This window comes from Anser brachyrhynchus, assembly GCF_964034855.1.
Source record: "Anser brachyrhynchus genome assembly, chromosome: 2".
Classification (NCBI taxonomy): Eukaryota; Metazoa; Chordata; class Aves; order Anseriformes; family Anatidae; genus Anser; species Anser brachyrhynchus.
The window spans coordinates 69,715,594-69,734,300 of record NC_137695.1 but is presented as its reverse complement, the minus strand read 5'-3'; the positions used below and the strand labels follow the sequence as shown (position 1 = coordinate 69,734,300).

Here is an 18,707-nt window from a genome sequence, read left to right as displayed (position 1 = left end):
GTTGGTTGTTTTGAATCAATGCCCATCTTGGGACAGATTGTGCCATTAAAGCACTGGCCAGTATTGTAGCCTGAATAGAAGGCAGGGTTGGCAGAAATAGGCAGTCACATAGATTATTACCAATATTACTTCCTAACAATAAGAACTGAAGCTGTTCCTTACATAATTCCTGCTGCATCCCCAAACTAGATGCCTTTCTGCACAAGCTTTTTTTTTTTTTCCCAGTTTCTCCTTTATTTTATTTTATTTTTTATTTTTTTATTACTTTTCTTATAGTCTAAGCATGAGTGCTGGAGAAAATTCCCTCAGTCATGTTGCAAGGCCAGCACCAATATTCCTACTGTCTTGTCCTTTTATTAGTTCTAAAATCCAGGCTTTTTATCCCTCCCTTTCTCTTTCGTCACAATGTTATTGCAGGTCTGATAAAGACAGCATATAATGGGCACAACAAAAACCCTTTTCCCATTCTGTTCCAACATGGAACTGGCTCCTTCTGTTTCAGTTTAAGATAAACTAGTGATTTAAGTTACAAAAATATTTGAGTTTTGTGGTGTATTCTGTTCTTCTTAAAGCCTTCTAAAGCTCTTCTTACAGCTATCACAAGGCTCTGGTTTTAACACCATGGACTTCCTGCAGACATATCTTTTCTTCCTAGAAATAGTGTTCACAAACAATTTGAAAATTTCTTGTACTTGTCCAGTGTTTCTGAATCTACGACAGCATTGTTAGGGAATTTTTTTCCCAGAATTTTCTACTCTATCTAGGACCACTCCCTGACTAAAATGTATTTCTTCCCTACTTTAGAAGGAAAACAACACAATGTGGGGCTGTGATCCCTGTTCCAGTCATTGCAGCAGTGGTCCTGTTGCTCCTTTATAGACAGTATTCATGACAGCTAAATGAATTTACCTAGTACAAGCAATTGAATTGACGGAAGACTTTCTCAGAATTTCTCTGAATTGCCCTATAGTGGACTTCTCCCTCTCCACTGACTACATAAAGAGTTTGGGACTCCTCACTACCTAACTTAGTATGTGAATGAAGTTGGTGGTATGAATTCCCTGCCATGCCACTGCCTGTTTACTCTGCTGTGTGTCATTTGTTTCATGTTTATTGTTACGTGCTTTGTTCTCCTTTGTAAAATACTCAGTAAAGCCTCCGATGCAGTGAGAAAAGATGCTTGCGTTCATCGCGTTGATTGATTATGACTGGCCTTGGAACAGAGGGAACACAAGGGGTAGTACAGCAAACACTTTAGGGGACAATATAATTTGATATTCCTGCTAGTAAATATATCAAGCAGAAAGTGACCGTGTTAAACTAACAACCTACTCTATATCTGTACTATTACTCCCTCTAGTAAAGAGGGAGTAAGTTGACCCTCCAGCTTTGCATGTTGTCCCACAGCAGTTCCTAGTATTTGATTTTGTATTTGCACTGTAGCTCAATCTTTTCAATCATTGCAATCTGGCATTAGACCAATTTCATTTCTCTTGGACTGCTTCTTGCTTATCCTCTGTATGCACTGATGGCCCAGTCCTATAATGTGACAGATGCTGTCCTGGAGCAGACAAAATTGAACAGCATTGCCCTGCACCTTCCAGGAATGAACCATAAGACAGCCTAGACTTTTCCAAATGGTGCTGAATTGTACTTCTCTTTCTTATCATTTTCTGTAGTTGTTGTTCTGGCATTGAACACATACAGTTAACATCACTTTGCAACTGATACTGCAATTTCACCACAGTGTTTATTTTCTTTAGGAACAATCGGATCTTCATTTTAATTGTGTTCCTCCACTCCTTTTCCAAACATACTATTTATACAGGCCTTTTAGGGAGCCAGATATTACTCCATCCACATTTCTATAAAAACATGGTATGCCGGTTTGAATTCAGATGCATTTATGAGTGCATGAGAGAGAAAATACTAATGTACAAAGTTGGGTGTAACTCAACAAACCACATTACTGCTCCTTTGAAAATGTGATCCAGTATTTAAAATAATGTTGACATATTAAATTAGGAAATGTTTAAGAGTATTTAACATTTCAAATATATTTTTATTCTCCCTCCTTAGCATATGCAATTATAGATTCAAAACTTAAAGGTATTCACATTGCCATCTCCTGCAAAACATTGGCGGGGGGGGGGGGGGTGTAGTGGTTCTTGCAGGGCGGTACAAGAAAATTATATTTCAATAGCTCTAGTGTGCGGAGCTTGACTAAGAATGTGCAATACTGACCTTAGTTACTCACTAGGTGGTGTTCAGGCAGAATGTTGATTTAAAATTGCTCTAGTTTAATTATTTTTCATTGTAATAATGTTAACATTGACATTCTACAGAACTGATACTTTCATAGTCTAGTTATAAAAGATCCAGGCATTTCCTTTCTCTCTCTCCCTCCCCGTTTTTCTCTACACCCTGCACCCCCCCCCCCCCCCCCGCATGGTGAGCATGGTCTTCAGCTTTCCATGTTTCCAGATTTCCTCTTAATCATTAGTGTCTCTGTTGTAATGATCAAGTTAATGAGATCCAATTTAACATCGTATTCTTCAGCTAGTCCTTTTTTACAGGAAGTAAGAGGGACCTTGGAAGCTGCAGTTCTGTGAAATCCTAAGCTATGGATCCAAATCCTGCTGATCTGCCAAGTGTGCAAAAACCACTACTAAACTTAAGAAACTTCAATTATTGCAAAGATTTTCATTTTAGGTATTATTTTTGTAAGTTGCCTAGAGTAAGTACAAACAGCATGAGTTAAAATGGTATCATTTGTTCATACTAACAGAAAATTCTCCATTCTACAGAAGATTCATAACACATGAATCTGTCAGTTATTCTTACCAATATCATGTATTGATTTCAGTATGGCATCAATCACTTTGTGTGTATAGTTCACTTAGATATTAAAAAGCTGGATTGATTTTTATTGTATTTTATTTTTAAATTTATTGGTATATTCATTTTCAGACTGGATTCACAAAAAATATAGAGAGAAGAACCAGAGGAGACTTCTGAGAACAGTAAATTTTGTGCAGTTAGGGCTGGATACAAGTGTCCACTGGTAAGCAGTTATCGCTTATTTAAATATATTATGTTGTCCTCTCAGGATAAAAGGATAGGCAGAACAATATTTTAATGTCATTACCAAACGTGTGTTATAGCAAAAATGTTCAGCAATTATACCGCACACTGAGATACCTTAACAGATGACATAACCAGAAACAGAAAGATTTGTTGTGTTGGAATTCTTTCTAGTAGTCATTTGCTGTTGAACTGACATTGTGATTTAAACATGGATTTTCTTGTAGAATCACATGCAAGACACCTGCAAACCAGGAAACCAGGCAGTAAAGTTCAGTCTTAATGCAGGAAAACATACATAGAAGTGGGGGGGGGGGGGGGGGGGGGGGGGCAAAAAAAAGAAAAAAGAGAAAAGAAAAAAAAAAAGAGAGAGAGAAAAAAGAAACATACAAAAGGGAATTATATGGATCCTGGGCCTGATTCACTGCAGTAGCATACCAGTGAAGTAACTCAAAAGATGTTAAGTTAGCATAATATTGGATGAAATTCACGGTGGTAAATCAGGACTTCTTTTGGCATGCTCATGTGCAAAAGGGAAATTTGCTCATTGGATTCTCCTCTCACTTTCACAGCATAAATCAGCAGTAATTCCACTGAAATCAATGGAGTTAAGCCACGTTAAAATGAAGGGAAGATGAGAATCAGATTCGCAAAGCACAGTTTGCTGTGATTTAGCACACAAACGAGTGCCTTATAATCTGTTTACTAACAATGGATGAAATATGCAAATTGTCTTTCTGGAAAGTGACCATGAAAGCTGAGCTTCACAAAAGCAAAATGAGGGGTGGGAATGTTCTTAGTTCCAGACTAAGTCAGAGGTCTGATACACAAACACTGCCTCTGCGAGAAGAAAACTGCCAAATGTTGACGACACATGCAGAAGTAAGGTAGATTATAACAAGATGTGAGACCATGATTTGGAATGCCCAACATCCCTCACAGACGCTGGGATAATCCGGCAATCAGGCCCCAAACAATGTGCCTCCGAGCAAACCCGGGGAGGCTGACCATGTCATTTCACAGCATGGGACGTGCCCTAAATCAACTGCAGAGCCACACAAATGCAACTGGGTCCAGGTGGTACCAGTGTCTGGTGGTCCCAGGCAGGAAAAATGTTCATAAATATCCCCTTATATTTAGGAAACTACTGAGGATTTAGATGGCTGCAATTGAGAATCCAAATGTGTAAAGCAACTGAATGAAAGATCTGAAATAACAACACAGTGAAATATTTTCATGTTCATTTACCCATGGAACAGAAAGGAAGAGTAATTTTAATTGGCTCTGAGCAAATGCTCATTTTGGATTTCAGGATGCTGTTGTGTATAGTCCAGTGAAACTGCACCTCATAATTAGACAGACTATTGCCATATGTTGTCTTTAAATTGAGATTTCCTTCTCTGGATTTTTTTTTTCTTCGTTCTGATCCTGATCCAGGATTAATGTAGAAATGCATGTTACCTTTGAGAAGACATCTGCCAATTGCTGTATTATGGTATTCAGGATCAGGTTTACAGTGCAGGACACTCAACACAGAGAGATTGGGATTTGTGTTAGCCATATCCCAAAGCATTTGCTGATGAGCACTCCACATAGCACAGGAGCACGCAAGGGAGAAGGGCAGAGATTATTTTTCCCAGCAAGCTTAACAGCTGATGACCTCTTGTATCACTTCAGTTCCTGAATTCTGTGATTTTGTAATAGATTTGAGAATGGCTGTATCACAGTTTGAGACAATAGGGAAAACAAACAGGAGGAGGTGGCAGAATGCACGGGGTCTGGTTGGTGGTAACCATGATTACTCAATAGCAGTGCACTGACTCTCAAATCTTACACAGCTGGCTGTGACAGGATATGAGGGAAACCAAAAAACCTGTTGTCACAGGAGGCTCTGGAGCCCTCTTGCCCAGAAGGGGGCAGACCTACAGTGTTTTTCCTTAGATAGTGGCATTCCAGCAGAGCTACTTGTGTTCTGTCTAGTCTGCTGCATGGCCTGGAGAAATTAAATACAATGCAAAACTACAAATAACCACAACTCTAGAAAAACTCAGACAGTTGTCTCAGTCAATGGGATCAATCCTTTACTTTTTCAGTCAGGCAAAGGTTTCAGGCAAGGTACAATTTTCTATCTGCCTAATGATCAGTGTGGTCAAGTAAGGAGATTTGAACTAGGTCCATTTCACTGCTTTAGATCAAGACAAAAGGCAAAATGTCCTGCCCCAAATTAAAACTAAACCTTAAGACAGAAGAATTTAATTTTATTAAAGTTCTTGTTTCACCTCCCTAATTAAAATGAAAACTGACTTTCAACTTCTGATTATTTTTCCCTCTTCTTTCTCTCTTCACCTCCTTCTGCTTCCCCAAAAGAAAATGATCGAGAAAAGACCTGAATGAGAGATGATTCATGTATTATATTTTAAAGAATATCTAACTCTCCAAAAGAAATATTTGAATGGATGGTTCTATTTCACTTAAAGTGCATAGCAGAGAATACAACGAATTCTTGACCAGTTGGACCTAGTTAGTAATATCAATTAGCTATGATGACCCTGAATAATGTACAAAGAGAAAATAACATCACTATGAATCCAGTTCTTAAAAACACCTGCTTAAGAAGAAGTACTGAATAAGCTTTCTTAGGTTCCAAGCATTTTTACCTTCTGTTTAACTCAGAGACGCAACTATGAAAAAAAGACACCATTATTATTATTATTATTATTTTTTTTTGCTTTAATACAAGCATAAATTCTGTTCTGAAGCAGGTTGTACCGGTAGTGAAATTGGTGTTTGCCAGGTCGTATTTCTCTTTCTTTTTCTGTGTGTGGTTCTTGCTGTTGAAGCCTACCGCTCATCACTCAGCTCTTGCCTACTCTTTCAGTCTGCTTAATACAAAGTCTTAACAGGGTACAAGACATCAGGGGTGCACCACCAAAGCCTAGGTACTTCAGCAGGCAGCCTGACCCAAATGGACCTCTAGCCCAGTCCCTGCACAGGGAAACATGGTACAGGGAAAAACTTCTCCAGGTTTTCACTCTTCCTTGATACTGATCTCCCTCTCCTTTCATGCACCTTTACTCAGACATCACTTAAAACTAAGCAGAATCTGGCATAAAATATGCAATATAAACCTACACTTGCTTACGTACACTCTCCACAGACAAGATTATTACAATTAGCTCATCGTCAGGATTCCCTTGAAGCTGACTGGAAAACTGCTGTGGTTGCAGAAGGTGGCTGCTCTCTCACTGTTCAGACAGGCGTGTATGAATCAGACCTCTACTCTTTTTGGAAAACCGCAAATATTTTACTCCACTAATGCATTAAAACTTAAAAGGTATGGAGAAAGTACATACAGGACTATCCTTATTCTTATGTAGCATCAAAGCACTTGAAATCAAATGGGATGCTTCTGCTCCCCACTCCAAGGTTAACACAGACCAGGGCAATGCAAAGATCATGTAAGTGAATTTCACCATGGCATTCTCTCTCCAAGAAAGAGAGGGACAATGCATGCAGTGAATCAGCAATGTAGTAGACATTCTGTGTCAGACCAGATTAGGACTCCACTGCTTCAGAAAGAAATAAATGAGGATACCGGAAAAGTAAACCATAATGCCAATGGCACAGAGAGAATGAATAGGTAATGATTATCATTAGTTCTCTATATATAAGAACATGAAATTATTACAGCCAGTTTAAAGCAAACAGGAGGAAATACTTTTTCATTTAATTAAACTATGGAGCTTATCACTACAGGAAATAATGGATCCAGAGAGAATAAAGGGGTTAAAAGAGCAATTAGATTGTTATCTAGAAGAAAATTCTATTAGAACTATTAAACACAAAGATGTGCTATCCTCTTTGCTTCTGGAAGGCGTGTATGTGTCCAAGGACCTTAGGGTGACAAGTTCTAATATTCAAATTAAAATTTTAGAATTAAGTCTCCCCAAAAGGAAACAATTCCAAGAAAATCAGCCCATCCACCATGTCCCAACGTTTATTTATGAGAACTGCCCGAAGTAATGTTTGAAACTGAACCTAGCCTCTAAGAGTACTGTTCAGGAAAGGAAAATATTTATGAAATAGCATTAACTTTGGATTTTAAACATTTTCCAGAAAATTAAATAAATAAATAAATAAACCTCCTCAAATACCCCAACTATTTAAGCCAACTAGCCATTGTGGTTCCAAATTGTCTGGCAAAAAGTGTTAAATAATTCTACCCACAGCCCACTGTGTCTCCAAAGCAGCAAATAATGTTAGAAGATTAAAATTTTAACAATATCATCTTAAGATAACCTACACATAGCCTAATTCAACAACAGATAAATAGTGTCTGTTGCCTCAGAAGTAGAATGAGCAGTTATTATTTACAGTACCATGCAAATCACGCTCAGTAGTCTATACTTTCCTCAGATTTAAAGATCTGGATGTGCCAGTACTTCCCCAGCAAGCACTTGTCCCTCCCCTGGTTTGCCTGTCTCTCAGAGGGCAAAAGCAGTAAGAATAAGTGGGTAACATTTCAAAAACAATGCTAAAACATATATGAAATTCAAAGAGGGCAAATGTGAGCATCAGTGAGATGCATTCTTAAAACCTTTCCCTATTCTTGGCTCTGTTAAAAAGGCAGAGCTTGCAGAAAGACTAGTTCCTTGTTGAGAGACAAACTATATGGAACAATGGGGACACTTGAACTCAGACCACACACATTCTCTGTTGCTTCATTCCCAGAAGATCTCTGGACACCAAGTAATCACTTTTCCTGAAATACCAGTCTCTTCCCTCCACAGAATTATCCCAACTCTTCACAAGCCATTGCTTTATTCAGCCCACGGTGAATCAAAGAACACCACATAAGTTTTCAAAAAGTGTGTCTAGCAGAAATGGGACACCTCTTCATCTGGATGCCAGGAACCTGATTTCATCAATTATATGCTGTATATAAAAAGCTTCTGCTATCTGCTTTCCCAGTACTCTGGAGAATGCGTATGAATAATTTTAAACTAGGAAAATACTGCTGGGAATATTATTTTATTTGGGAATTCTAAACTTTGAAATGCATCTACAAAGACTAGTTTATAATTAATAATATTTAAGTTTATATATATATGCTAATAATATTTAACTTTATATATATATGCATGTATCTATTTTGGATTAAAATAAATAGAGTAGGGAAAATACATCTAAGAATTAAATACCATTTAATGCAGATCTTGAAAGATAGTCCAAAGTGCCCTAAAAAGAAATATCTCTGGACAAAGGTGATAAGCATAGGAAATCCTTTGATGTCCTTTGTTCAGATCCACAGGACAAATAAGTGAGAGATGCATTGTCTGCAGCACAGAAATTATTCCAATTATCAGCTATATACCTTCCTTTGTGACATAGTTTTGGAAAATTCTTTAAACATGTCAATATTTATACAGTTTCCACATGGCTTTTTTGACAAATAGGAAGGCTGATATGCTGTAAAGAAAAAAAAGAATGCTGACATTACCTTATAAGAGGTAGTTTAGGATGAGTTGATCTGTGATTATACAACAGATCATTTTAACCTTCTGGGTCTTTTTGATGCTGCCTCATCGTTACAATAACCTCATTTATTCTCTCTTTTGAACTACAGTCACTCTGTATCATTTGTCTCAGAAACTTTACAGTGATGCCATAGAGACTGCTGATAAAACACTGTTTTCTCAAAAGAACAATTTTCAGAGCAATACACAGGGGAATTATGCTGTTTCCAAACTGCAATTGTTGGCCACTTCTTTTATGTTTCATGCTATTCTTTTTGGCGATTTTTGATGTAGCAAACAAATTGAATTCATCTTGGAAAATAAATTATAAACTGGGAGTTTTCTGAGCTGTCCTCACAGTATTTGTTTCATCTTCCAGCATATGTTTCAATATGTATCACTGGAACTGCCACTAAGAAAGGAGGTGTTTGCCAGCTGTCACCACAGAGTGGTTTCTGAACTGTTGCGTTATTTCTGGATCTCAAGTGCTATTGCATAAAAAATTATTAGTAAAAGCTGATCTTTTACAGATGACCAATACATACTAAGGATCAGAGGAAAGTCTGGGAAATTTCTTAATTCTAGCTTTTCTTCTAACAGATTATTTTGTACTGAAAAAAAAATTAAGAAGTCTTTTTATTTTATAAATCTCAGAAAACTGATCTGCTATCCCTTCTTTACCAATGGAAACAAAATACTTGTTAACAGAATTTCTAACATTCATGTATATTAATTGGATTTATTACACTTTGCAGTACCACAAGATACATTCTGTCTTCCCTGAGACCTGATTTCTTTTTTCTCTCAGCTATGAAATTCTGCAAAACATTTTAAAATTATATTACATCGGTTATTGTATTAAAATCATAGACTACAGCCATCTCAGTCTTCCCAAGGGCCCCCTACACTTTGCATTATATTTCTCTGTTCATCAGCATTTAACTAACAAATTTGACTTTCTAGAAAATACCAGGTTTTCCTTGGAAAGTAACACATTTTTTTCTTTAGGTATTTTCCCAGATGAATGATGTTTAGCATTTAAATTACAACAAGCATATTTATAAACAAACAAAAAACTACCCCTTCAAAAAAATAAGCCCAACATTTGGTGGAGAGAGGTAGATGACAGATCAGGCAAACACAGATTTGCATCTGGTCTCCAACTCTCTCTCCAGCAAACAAACAAACAAACAAAAAACAACTAAATCATAAGCTTATGTCACATTTTAAATATTAATGGATTTATGCTAGATATAACTTTCACTATATCTTCCTGATTCACCATCAGTAGAAGTCAATGAACTTGTCCTGTACTTTTCCTAACAAAAGTACAAGTGCTTAATCATGCTAAATCATGAAAGAAAAAGAGTAAGGATCCATTTCACAAAAGGCTGTATTAGGGTGTCTCATTTCTGTGAGCTGCTGTCTATGTATGGTATCAAATACTGATGGAAATACTCATATGCTCTACTATGAAGGGAAAGTATGCTGCTGTGATATAGGCTTGCATTTTCAAACAGACCATAGATGAATGGTATAGGTTTATTCACAGACACACACAATACAGTCAAAGTAACTTGCATTAATACCCAGGACATCTGTGGTAAAATACTGCAATGCAAAATAGTTAAACACCTCTTCAAATCAAAAAATGTAGATGACAGAAAGTAGTCTTAAAAACATTTCTTAATAAACTGAAACCTGACAATGTCACCTACCATTAAGTATATCTTCCTTCAAGAAGATATTCCTATGCATGAAAAATAAGGTGGCTATGCAGAGTATTATGCAAGGAATTGAGGATGCCATGATACGTATATCATGGGTTGGAAAAGTATGCCTGTTTTTCTACAGATTATAATACAGATTATAGATTATGAATTTTACCCTTTCAAACATGGTTAGAGACTTTGAGTCCTTGAGACTCAAGCTCCTTGACTAGCTTGACACAGCTGCAGCTGAAAAAACCAAACGCTCAGTCTTGGTGAGTCTGGCATCTTTTGGCCATCTCATGCTGTGCATATGCAACCATGACTCACTTTTTTAAAACGTGCTGAGATGTGAAGCACTTTCCAACCTCAGTCTGAACTCTGAAGTACCAGCAGGAAACTCTGCCCTGTCTTTCTGAACTCGCACTGGAGAAAGCGGTCAAAACTGGCCTTCTGATCTTGGTGTATTGCTTAAGAGCCTCAAAAATCCTTCCTTGCTTTAGACAAGTCTCTTCACCCTGTCTCAGCTGTGGAAGTCTCACTGGGCTGCTGCAGAATTGCCTGAGCTTTCGACACCTCAGAAGTCAGTGGTTCTGCCCTGGGGAACCACTTTTTGCTTGGCCCTCCTTTCTGCTGCCTCTAGACTCTATCTACACTTGCACAGGGAAATTTCATCCAAGGAAATCCACTGAAACTGGACTCAAAGCATTACTCCAGACCTTTATACATCACATTAGAGAGTTAGGATGGATAAAAGTCTCCCTATTAGAAGCAGAGAAACAGGTAAATCCTTATGTGAATAGTTGCCCAAAGCAAAAAATATTGGCTACCTCAAGAAGAGCCAACAAATAATTGTGAGTCTTCTTAGACTTTCACATTAAGATCTGATAAGCCTGGTTTAGCTCTTACAGGACAAAAATTCCCCAAACCTCAACTTTGTCACCAGGTAAGATTTCAAAAGTCATTTAATATCCCAACCATTCAAATACATGGAAACAATTATCATGTTAGCACACGATTCAGAGCAGACAAGTTTGCAAATAATCTACATGTTGATATAACTATTTATTCCATATGGGATCTGAAATTCCAAACTGTCTAAGCATTTGAAAAATATTAAAATGAATAATAGGGAAAACATATTCACTTATTTAAGTTTGCATAATGATCCATTCATAAAGGAATAGAAAATGACAACCAAATCAACTCAACAATTCTGTACAAAACATAATTTTGTCACAGTAAACCCCTTGAGAAAAAGATGTAAATATTCAGGCTGGTAAGTTTAATATCACTAGATAACTAGGTTACTAGATAACTGCATGACAGAAAATAAATTGACTTGTTGCTAATATTTAACATTAATGTATTTTTAGGTAAAAGTTTTATTAACACAAACACAACAGGCCAAATCTTTAATGGGTGGAACTTGTTGCATTCTCATAGAAGTATGTAGCTCTGTGACAACTGAGAACTTGCCTCAGACAATTCATATGTCTGTAAAACAATTTTGCATTCAGATGTCAAAGTATAGATTTAGAGCAGACACTTATTTTATTAAAAAAAATAAAATAAAAAACTAATACTCATCAGAACTCTTTTTCTTTTCCTTCCTTTCTTACATAGCATACTAAGGGGAAAAGAAATAACTTTTCGAAGGACATAGATATAACTTATTGTACTGGTATGTGTTGCAGATAAGATATAAATTGTTGATAGAGTGATATTCTGATTTTAAACTCAAATTCTTAACAGATGATTTTTGGAATCTTGTATCAATAGTCTAACTGCAGAACAAATGACAGAAGGTAAACTAAAAACAAAGAAACCCCTTGTTAAATATAAAGCCAGCTGAAAAGAATGGAGTGATAATTCCTCACTGACAATAGTCTCAGGGTCTTCCTTATCATCTGGATATGTGGACCAGAACAGTAAAATGTATTTTAGAAGTTATTATAGAACACACAGGTTTATAAAACAACAATAAAATGAAAGAATAATAAAACTTCTGCTCCAAGAGTGACTGTATTTTTATTCTCGAGTGCTGTATCAGGAATTTTCAGCACTAAGAATTCATATTTCTTTTCATTCCATGAACCAGAAAAGGCTTACAATTCTGTGAAATGTAATGTACAGGTCTAATAGGATTGTACTCTTGCCTGATGTCACGGTAATGAATAAATGAAATAGAGAATTGCTGACACAATAGGAAACCGCTAGTTCAACGCAAATAAGTCTCTGTAAATAAATCTGAAGTAATTTCTCTACACATCTTAGCTACTGCTTTAAGCTCTGCTCACAGTCAGGAGGTGGCATGGCATTAACAGAGGAAAAAAAAAAACAAACACATATAGCTACCTCCACTGTGTGTTACAGCATATTGCAGCTCAAGGTAGGAGTGACTTGATGGTTCCACTCTAAAATGCCTTGTTTAGTAACAAACTCCCCTTGCAGCCCACATATTAAAAAGTGCAAAATGGCCCATCCCAATCATGTAGAAGAAGAATCTGTGAAGTGACGCAATACTCCTGTGCACAGTTTCAAGGCTGCTGCAACATGGCTGGCACCACCTTCGGTACAAGGAAGGGAAGCAACTCCTTGCCTCCACAGGTGGTAGTTCTTGCCCCCCATCACTGTTTGCTTACTGGCACAAGCTTTCTTCTGATTAGCTGTAGTGGATTTACATGGCAATGTTTTAGTAGTGGGGTGGCCAATCGGGGTGGCTTCTGCGAGAAGAATCCAGAAGCTGACCCATGTTAGGTAAGGGCCCTGCTGCTGGCCAGAGCCAAGCCAGTAGGCAATGTTGTTTGCACCTCTATGAGAGCATATTTAAGAAAGGGGGAAAAAAAAAAAAAAAAAAAAACAAAAAAAAAACACTGCTCTTACACAGCAGCTGGGAGAGAGAGGAGTGAGAAACAGCCTTGCCGGTGCCAAGGTCAGTGAAGAAGGAGGAGGGGGAGAGGTGCTCCAGACACCAGAGCAGAAGTCCCCTGCGGCCTGTGGTGAGGATGATGGTGAAGCAGGCTGTCCCCCTGCAACCCACAGAGTACCACGGTGGAGCAGGGTTCCACACTGCAGCCCGTGGAGGAGCCCCCGGTTGGAGCAAGTGGATGTGGCCTGGAGGAGGCTGCGGCCCATGGAGAGCCCCCGCAGGAGCAGGCCCCAGGCTGGAGCTGCAGCCCGTGGAGAGGAGCCCACGCAGGAGCAAGGGATCTGGGGGGAGCTGCCACCCATGGGGGACCCAGGTTGGAGCAGTTTGCTCCTGAAGGATGGACCCCATGGTACGGACCCATATCTGGAGTGGTTCTTGACGAGCTGCTGCCTGTGGGCAGCCCCTGCAGGATCAGTTTGGGAAGGACAGCATCCTGTGGGAGCGACCCCAAGCTGGAGCAGAGGCAGAGAGCAACCGATAAGGAGCAGCAGAGACAAAGTGCTATAGACTGACCATAGCCCCTGTTCCCCCGTTCCCTTGCACTGCTCGGGGGGAGGAGGTGGAAAAGGGTGGATGGGGGGGAAGGTGTTTTTGGTTTCTTTCCTTTGTTTCTCACTTCTCTAGTTTGTAAGTAATAGGCAATAAATCTTACTGTCTCCTTACTCTGAGTCTGTTTTGCCCGTTACGATAATTGTTGAGCTATCTCCCTGTCCTAACCTCAACCCTTGAGCCCTTTGTGTTGTATTTTCTCCCTTCCCCTTTGAGGAGGGGGAGTGAGAGAGTGGCCATGGTGGAACTCGGCTGCCCACCCGATTAAAACCACCACACTAGCAGATCCAACAGCATTTACAATCGTGAAATGCACATTAGCCCTACCCCAACCACTTTCCATCCTGCTTATGCTAAGTCTTTTCCAATGTAGGACTATTCCTTTCCCTCTGCTGGTTTTAACATGGTAACATGTCTGCCAGAAAGACCACTCGATGGGAAAAAATAAAATAAAAATATATATATATGCAGCTGAAAGACTGTTATGTATTATATGAGGCCATGAGAGATCCCCATCTGAGAGACAAGCAAGGAGCAAAACACCAAAAATTAACAAATCGCTGTCGGTAATATGAAATTGTAATAGATAAAACAGCTAGCCTTTGCATCACCCTTCTTCCTTATCTTTATCTCTGTTGGCATGTTTCTTAATGTCAATTTCCCATTAGTCCCATATGGAATACTGTTCTAAGTAGAAAATAACATTGAACATGTACTTACACACTAACAGCACAAAGATGGAAGTCCCCTTTTTTTCACAATGCACAAGCACTCATTAAACAAGATGGCAGATAACTCTTATTAGCCGATATGCAGGTATGCCAGGAAGAGATGGCATTCTGTTCAGCACAACACAATAGTTTGCACACACACACTGGATAGTTTGTTCCAGTTATTTTATTATAAACTATGTTATATGCTTACAGATTGCACCCTGCTATTCAAAAATACTAAAGCTCTGCTTGCTAACAAAATCCTCTCGTTGCCTTCTGTCAGGACTTTCCTCCTCTGGTGAGCTGACCTTGGCCTCACCCAGCAGCTCTGTCACTCTCCCTCCTCAACAGGACGGGGAGAACGTATATGGGTCAAGATAAAGACAGAGAGATTGTTTATCAGTTACCCTCTTGGGCATAACAGACTCAAATTGGGGAAAGTTAATTTAGTTTATCACCAGTGAAAGTAAAGTTGGACAGTGAGAAGCAAAGGAAAAAAATGAAACAGTGTCCCACCACAACAGGCCCAGCCATGTCCTGTGGTGGCACAGAAGTCTAGAGATGATCAAACAGTGAGACTGGAAGGGGCTCACCCTTGTGCAGATGTACTTTTTTATTTTTTATTTTTTTTTTGTAGGGGGAGAAACTACTTCTGAACCAGATTCTCAGCTGTACTGATCCTAAGGAAATGAGTGCCATTCCTACCACACCTACGGTAATCAGGAATAACTTCTGTTATTTCAAAGGAGCTAAACTCATTCACATTGACTTCTGGTCTGGTCCAAACCGCCTTAGCTGGAAAACTAAGCTGTATGAGACTCTACAGCGAAACCTGGGTTTGCTGTACCAACCAGGGTTGGAAAATACTTTTTAACTATCTCCAATGATCTGCTTTCAGTTAAAAACCATTACACAGTGTGACATGTAAGGAATAAGAAGCAGCATGAGGACCTGGTAGTTGCAGTGTTTACGGACAATCTCCCTGGGTGGTTTGATTAACTCAGGAGCAGATGCCCCCCTTTCTTGATCTATTTTTGTTTGGAAAATTTGAAGCTGATTGCACATATGCTTGAAGTTTAGGTATGCAGATTTGGAAAAATCTAAACAAGTAAATGCATTTTGTGAATATTACCAAGTAGGCACAAAATGTTTATTCTAACCATTGGATTTCTGCGCATGAGTGTTTAGCTGATGCAAACAAAAGAACTCAATTGGTCAAATATTCTTTAGGTTATGAAAGGAGTTTGTCTTTGTTTCTGTCCTGGTTTAATTATCTTCCTTGATCCAGATGCCTTCATTGAGCTGCATCTGCAAAATATTTCTCAGCTGAGGTATGACTAAATCTTTCCTATGATTTGACCATGTGGCCAAGAATCAGAGAACTGTTCTTCCTGCAATAAGGACTGTGAGAGCTCAGCACCCTAAACCATTTTATAGGCAGTTGTACCCCTTAAACCATTTTATTGCAATTTTTCTTATCTCAGTGTTGCAAAATTTTTCTAAAGAGGAAATGCTTGTGAACCACTCCTCAGTGCACATATATATATACATGTGCCCCTCATTTTTCATGGGGTGAGACCAGACAGGACATGTCTTGAATGCTCCTGGCAGGAATGGGAGAGCAAAAGGAAACTAGTGCTGGCTAAGACATCTGAGAGAACTTTGTAAGCTTGAGCTGGTGTGATCATGATACAAGGATGACCAAGGAAAACTCCCTCTCCAAAGAGAGCAGCAAACAGAAGGAAAGGAACCTTTAATAAGAAGAATCAAAGTGCACCCTATGGTACGTTACCACCTGGTGTGCCCAAAGAAATTATTTCTGACTGCACTTTCCAGAGGACAAAGATTAAGCCCTTCAGGAGGCACGATGAGGTGTGATCAGGGATCACAAACCATAACAAAAGCATCAGAGTTGGCTTGTCAGAGAGTTTCTCAAGGTCATCTCACTCTAATTCTGAGTCTCTAAGTGTAACTCAAGGCTCTTTAATTTCCATTGAACAGATGAGTGCACAGAGCCCATGTTTTGATGCCAGGAGGCAACTATTCTTCCTCCATAAAAGTATTTTTATTCTGAAGGGTAATTTTATTCTTAAGGGGCAAAGGGGCAGGACAAGAATATTTCACTGATGTTTTAATTAAATTAATCATTCTAATATGAAAATACTAAGAATGCATTTCTGTACATTTTCAACATTGCGTCAGGAAACAAAAAGATTCATTTTGTTTCTAAGGTTTTACTTCAGTTTCTCCCAATTAGCTGAGCAGGAGTAGCTACACTTTCTTCTCACACTGAGTACACAGACCTGAGTGTGTCCATCTTTCCAACTCTATCTGTACTGAAGTTTCCACTAAGGAACTGATGTCCTAAGCATTGGCAGTGGTCATTTTTTAAGGCTGGTACATGTGACCTATCTACAGAATTAAATTACATCTCAAGAGAATAATTATTAAGCAGGAAACTTCATCAGTAAGAAGGAGAATAACAGCAAATAGGAAAGTAGAATTTTAAGCAAAACAAACAGAATTTTCAAGAATTTAAAATTTCCATTAAAAATGATCAATTTTCACGACATTTTCCCTGAGGAAAGTCTCAATAAAAGGTGGCCTTGAGGCCAGTCAAAGCCTCTCTTTCTTTCAAAATTACCTCTTTACCTGATGAGAACTGTAAACTGTAGGTTAACCTCAGACTTTCATGTTGAGGCCTTTGCTCCCCAGCCAGTTTATGAGCCATGACACACCACATCCCTCCATGTTGAGTCCATTACCATGTCTTGCATGTTTGTCACACTGGTATTTCCAATATAAAAGTACTTTTTCATTTTGATGGGTCAAACTTTTGTTTCCAGTGGATAGTTCACCCTTTTTTGTCTCAACTTTCCTTTCAGGGGGAAAAATCCCCAAACAGTAATTGGAAATTCTATAGTTTAATCTGCTTTCATAGCAATGAACTAACCAATGTGAAGAAACTCATAACAGATACAGACATAATAAGATGCAATTAATGGCTGTCCATTTAAGGCAACCTTCTATGAAATTAAATATAACCATGGCACCTACTGTGTCATTAATAGTCACAGACATCATTTAGAGACTTCTGAACTCATTAATGTTTGTGTCCCAGGTCTTAAGGTGCCTGTATGGCTGAGATCAACTGACTGAATTACACATGGTGAACTTAGAATGAGAAGGTAATTCCCTGGAAATTCAGTGTGTCAGATAAGTATTATGATTGGAGGAAAGGGGCTTGTTTGCATTATATTGTGCACAGCTAACCATTTTTTGATCAACCACTGGTGGATATTTTTGCCTTCATGCACATAACTTTCTTTTCCTTTCCCAAAATGCACCCTTACAGAAAAACCTGCTTCTTTTCTTAGTACTTGTGAATGCAGTTTACTAAAGGCAGAATGGCATTATAGTTCACACAGACGGTCTGAATAATACTGAGTGATTTCAGCCACTCTAAATGCAAGCAATTTCATTGTAGATGTTGTGTTGTAGAAAAAAGTAATTCATATCACTGATTAGAAATAGACTTAGTAAAATTTAGGACAAGAATTTCAAAAGCAAGCAGTGAGTGCTGGGCAATACCAGAAATAAACAGGTGGTGTTCAGCATCCTCAGAGAATCTGCTCTCCTGAAGGCATCTAGATTGAGCAGACTCTTGAAATCATGGCTTAAGATGAACAGACAATGGTTTTAAACTGTGGTTTATATGCAACGACATCTTGCATAGCTAAATGGTATGCCTACCCTCTTCTGTGTTACACATATGTAAGGCTAAAAAGGACTCAGTTTTTCAATAAAAATGAAAATCTGATGTTTCTCACAAAAGGAGCCTGTCTGTGTTTTTGTTTGTTTGTTTTAAAACTAAGAATTTCAATTTGGAAATATCTGGGATACTGATATTTCAGACTCCAGTTCCCACTGGAAATGAATGGATTCTGCAATTCATTGCAGCAGCTCAGTAAGAGATGAAAACTATGAAAACTAGGTAATCTTTTTAGGGAGCATCACACAGCAATAACAATGGTGGAATAAAGATCCAAAATGTAACTCCCATGAGCACTGTGGAAGTATTTTTTGAAAAAAATGTTCAGTTTTCAATTTTTGGTCAAGAGTCAACATATTCTACAGAACAGCTGCCTACTTCAATCCAGTCTAGTTAACTCCTGTGTAACTGTGACAGTAGATGATCCCTATT

At 38.5% G+C, this 18,707-nt stretch overlaps 1 long non-coding RNA gene across 1 annotated transcript in view; it reads left to right on the top strand.

Moving 5' to 3' along the window:
* LOC308189335 overlaps nt 1-18,288 on the top strand; it is a 155,707-nt gene extending 137,419 nt beyond the window's left edge. The window contains exons 3-4 of the long non-coding RNA XR_013946300.1: nt 2,971-3,064; nt 15,141-18,288. This is a non-coding gene — a long non-coding RNA (uncharacterized lncRNA). The remainder of the gene's footprint in view (nt 1-2,970; nt 3,065-15,140) is intronic.
* The last annotated feature ends 419 nt before the right edge of the window (nt 18,289-18,707 follow it).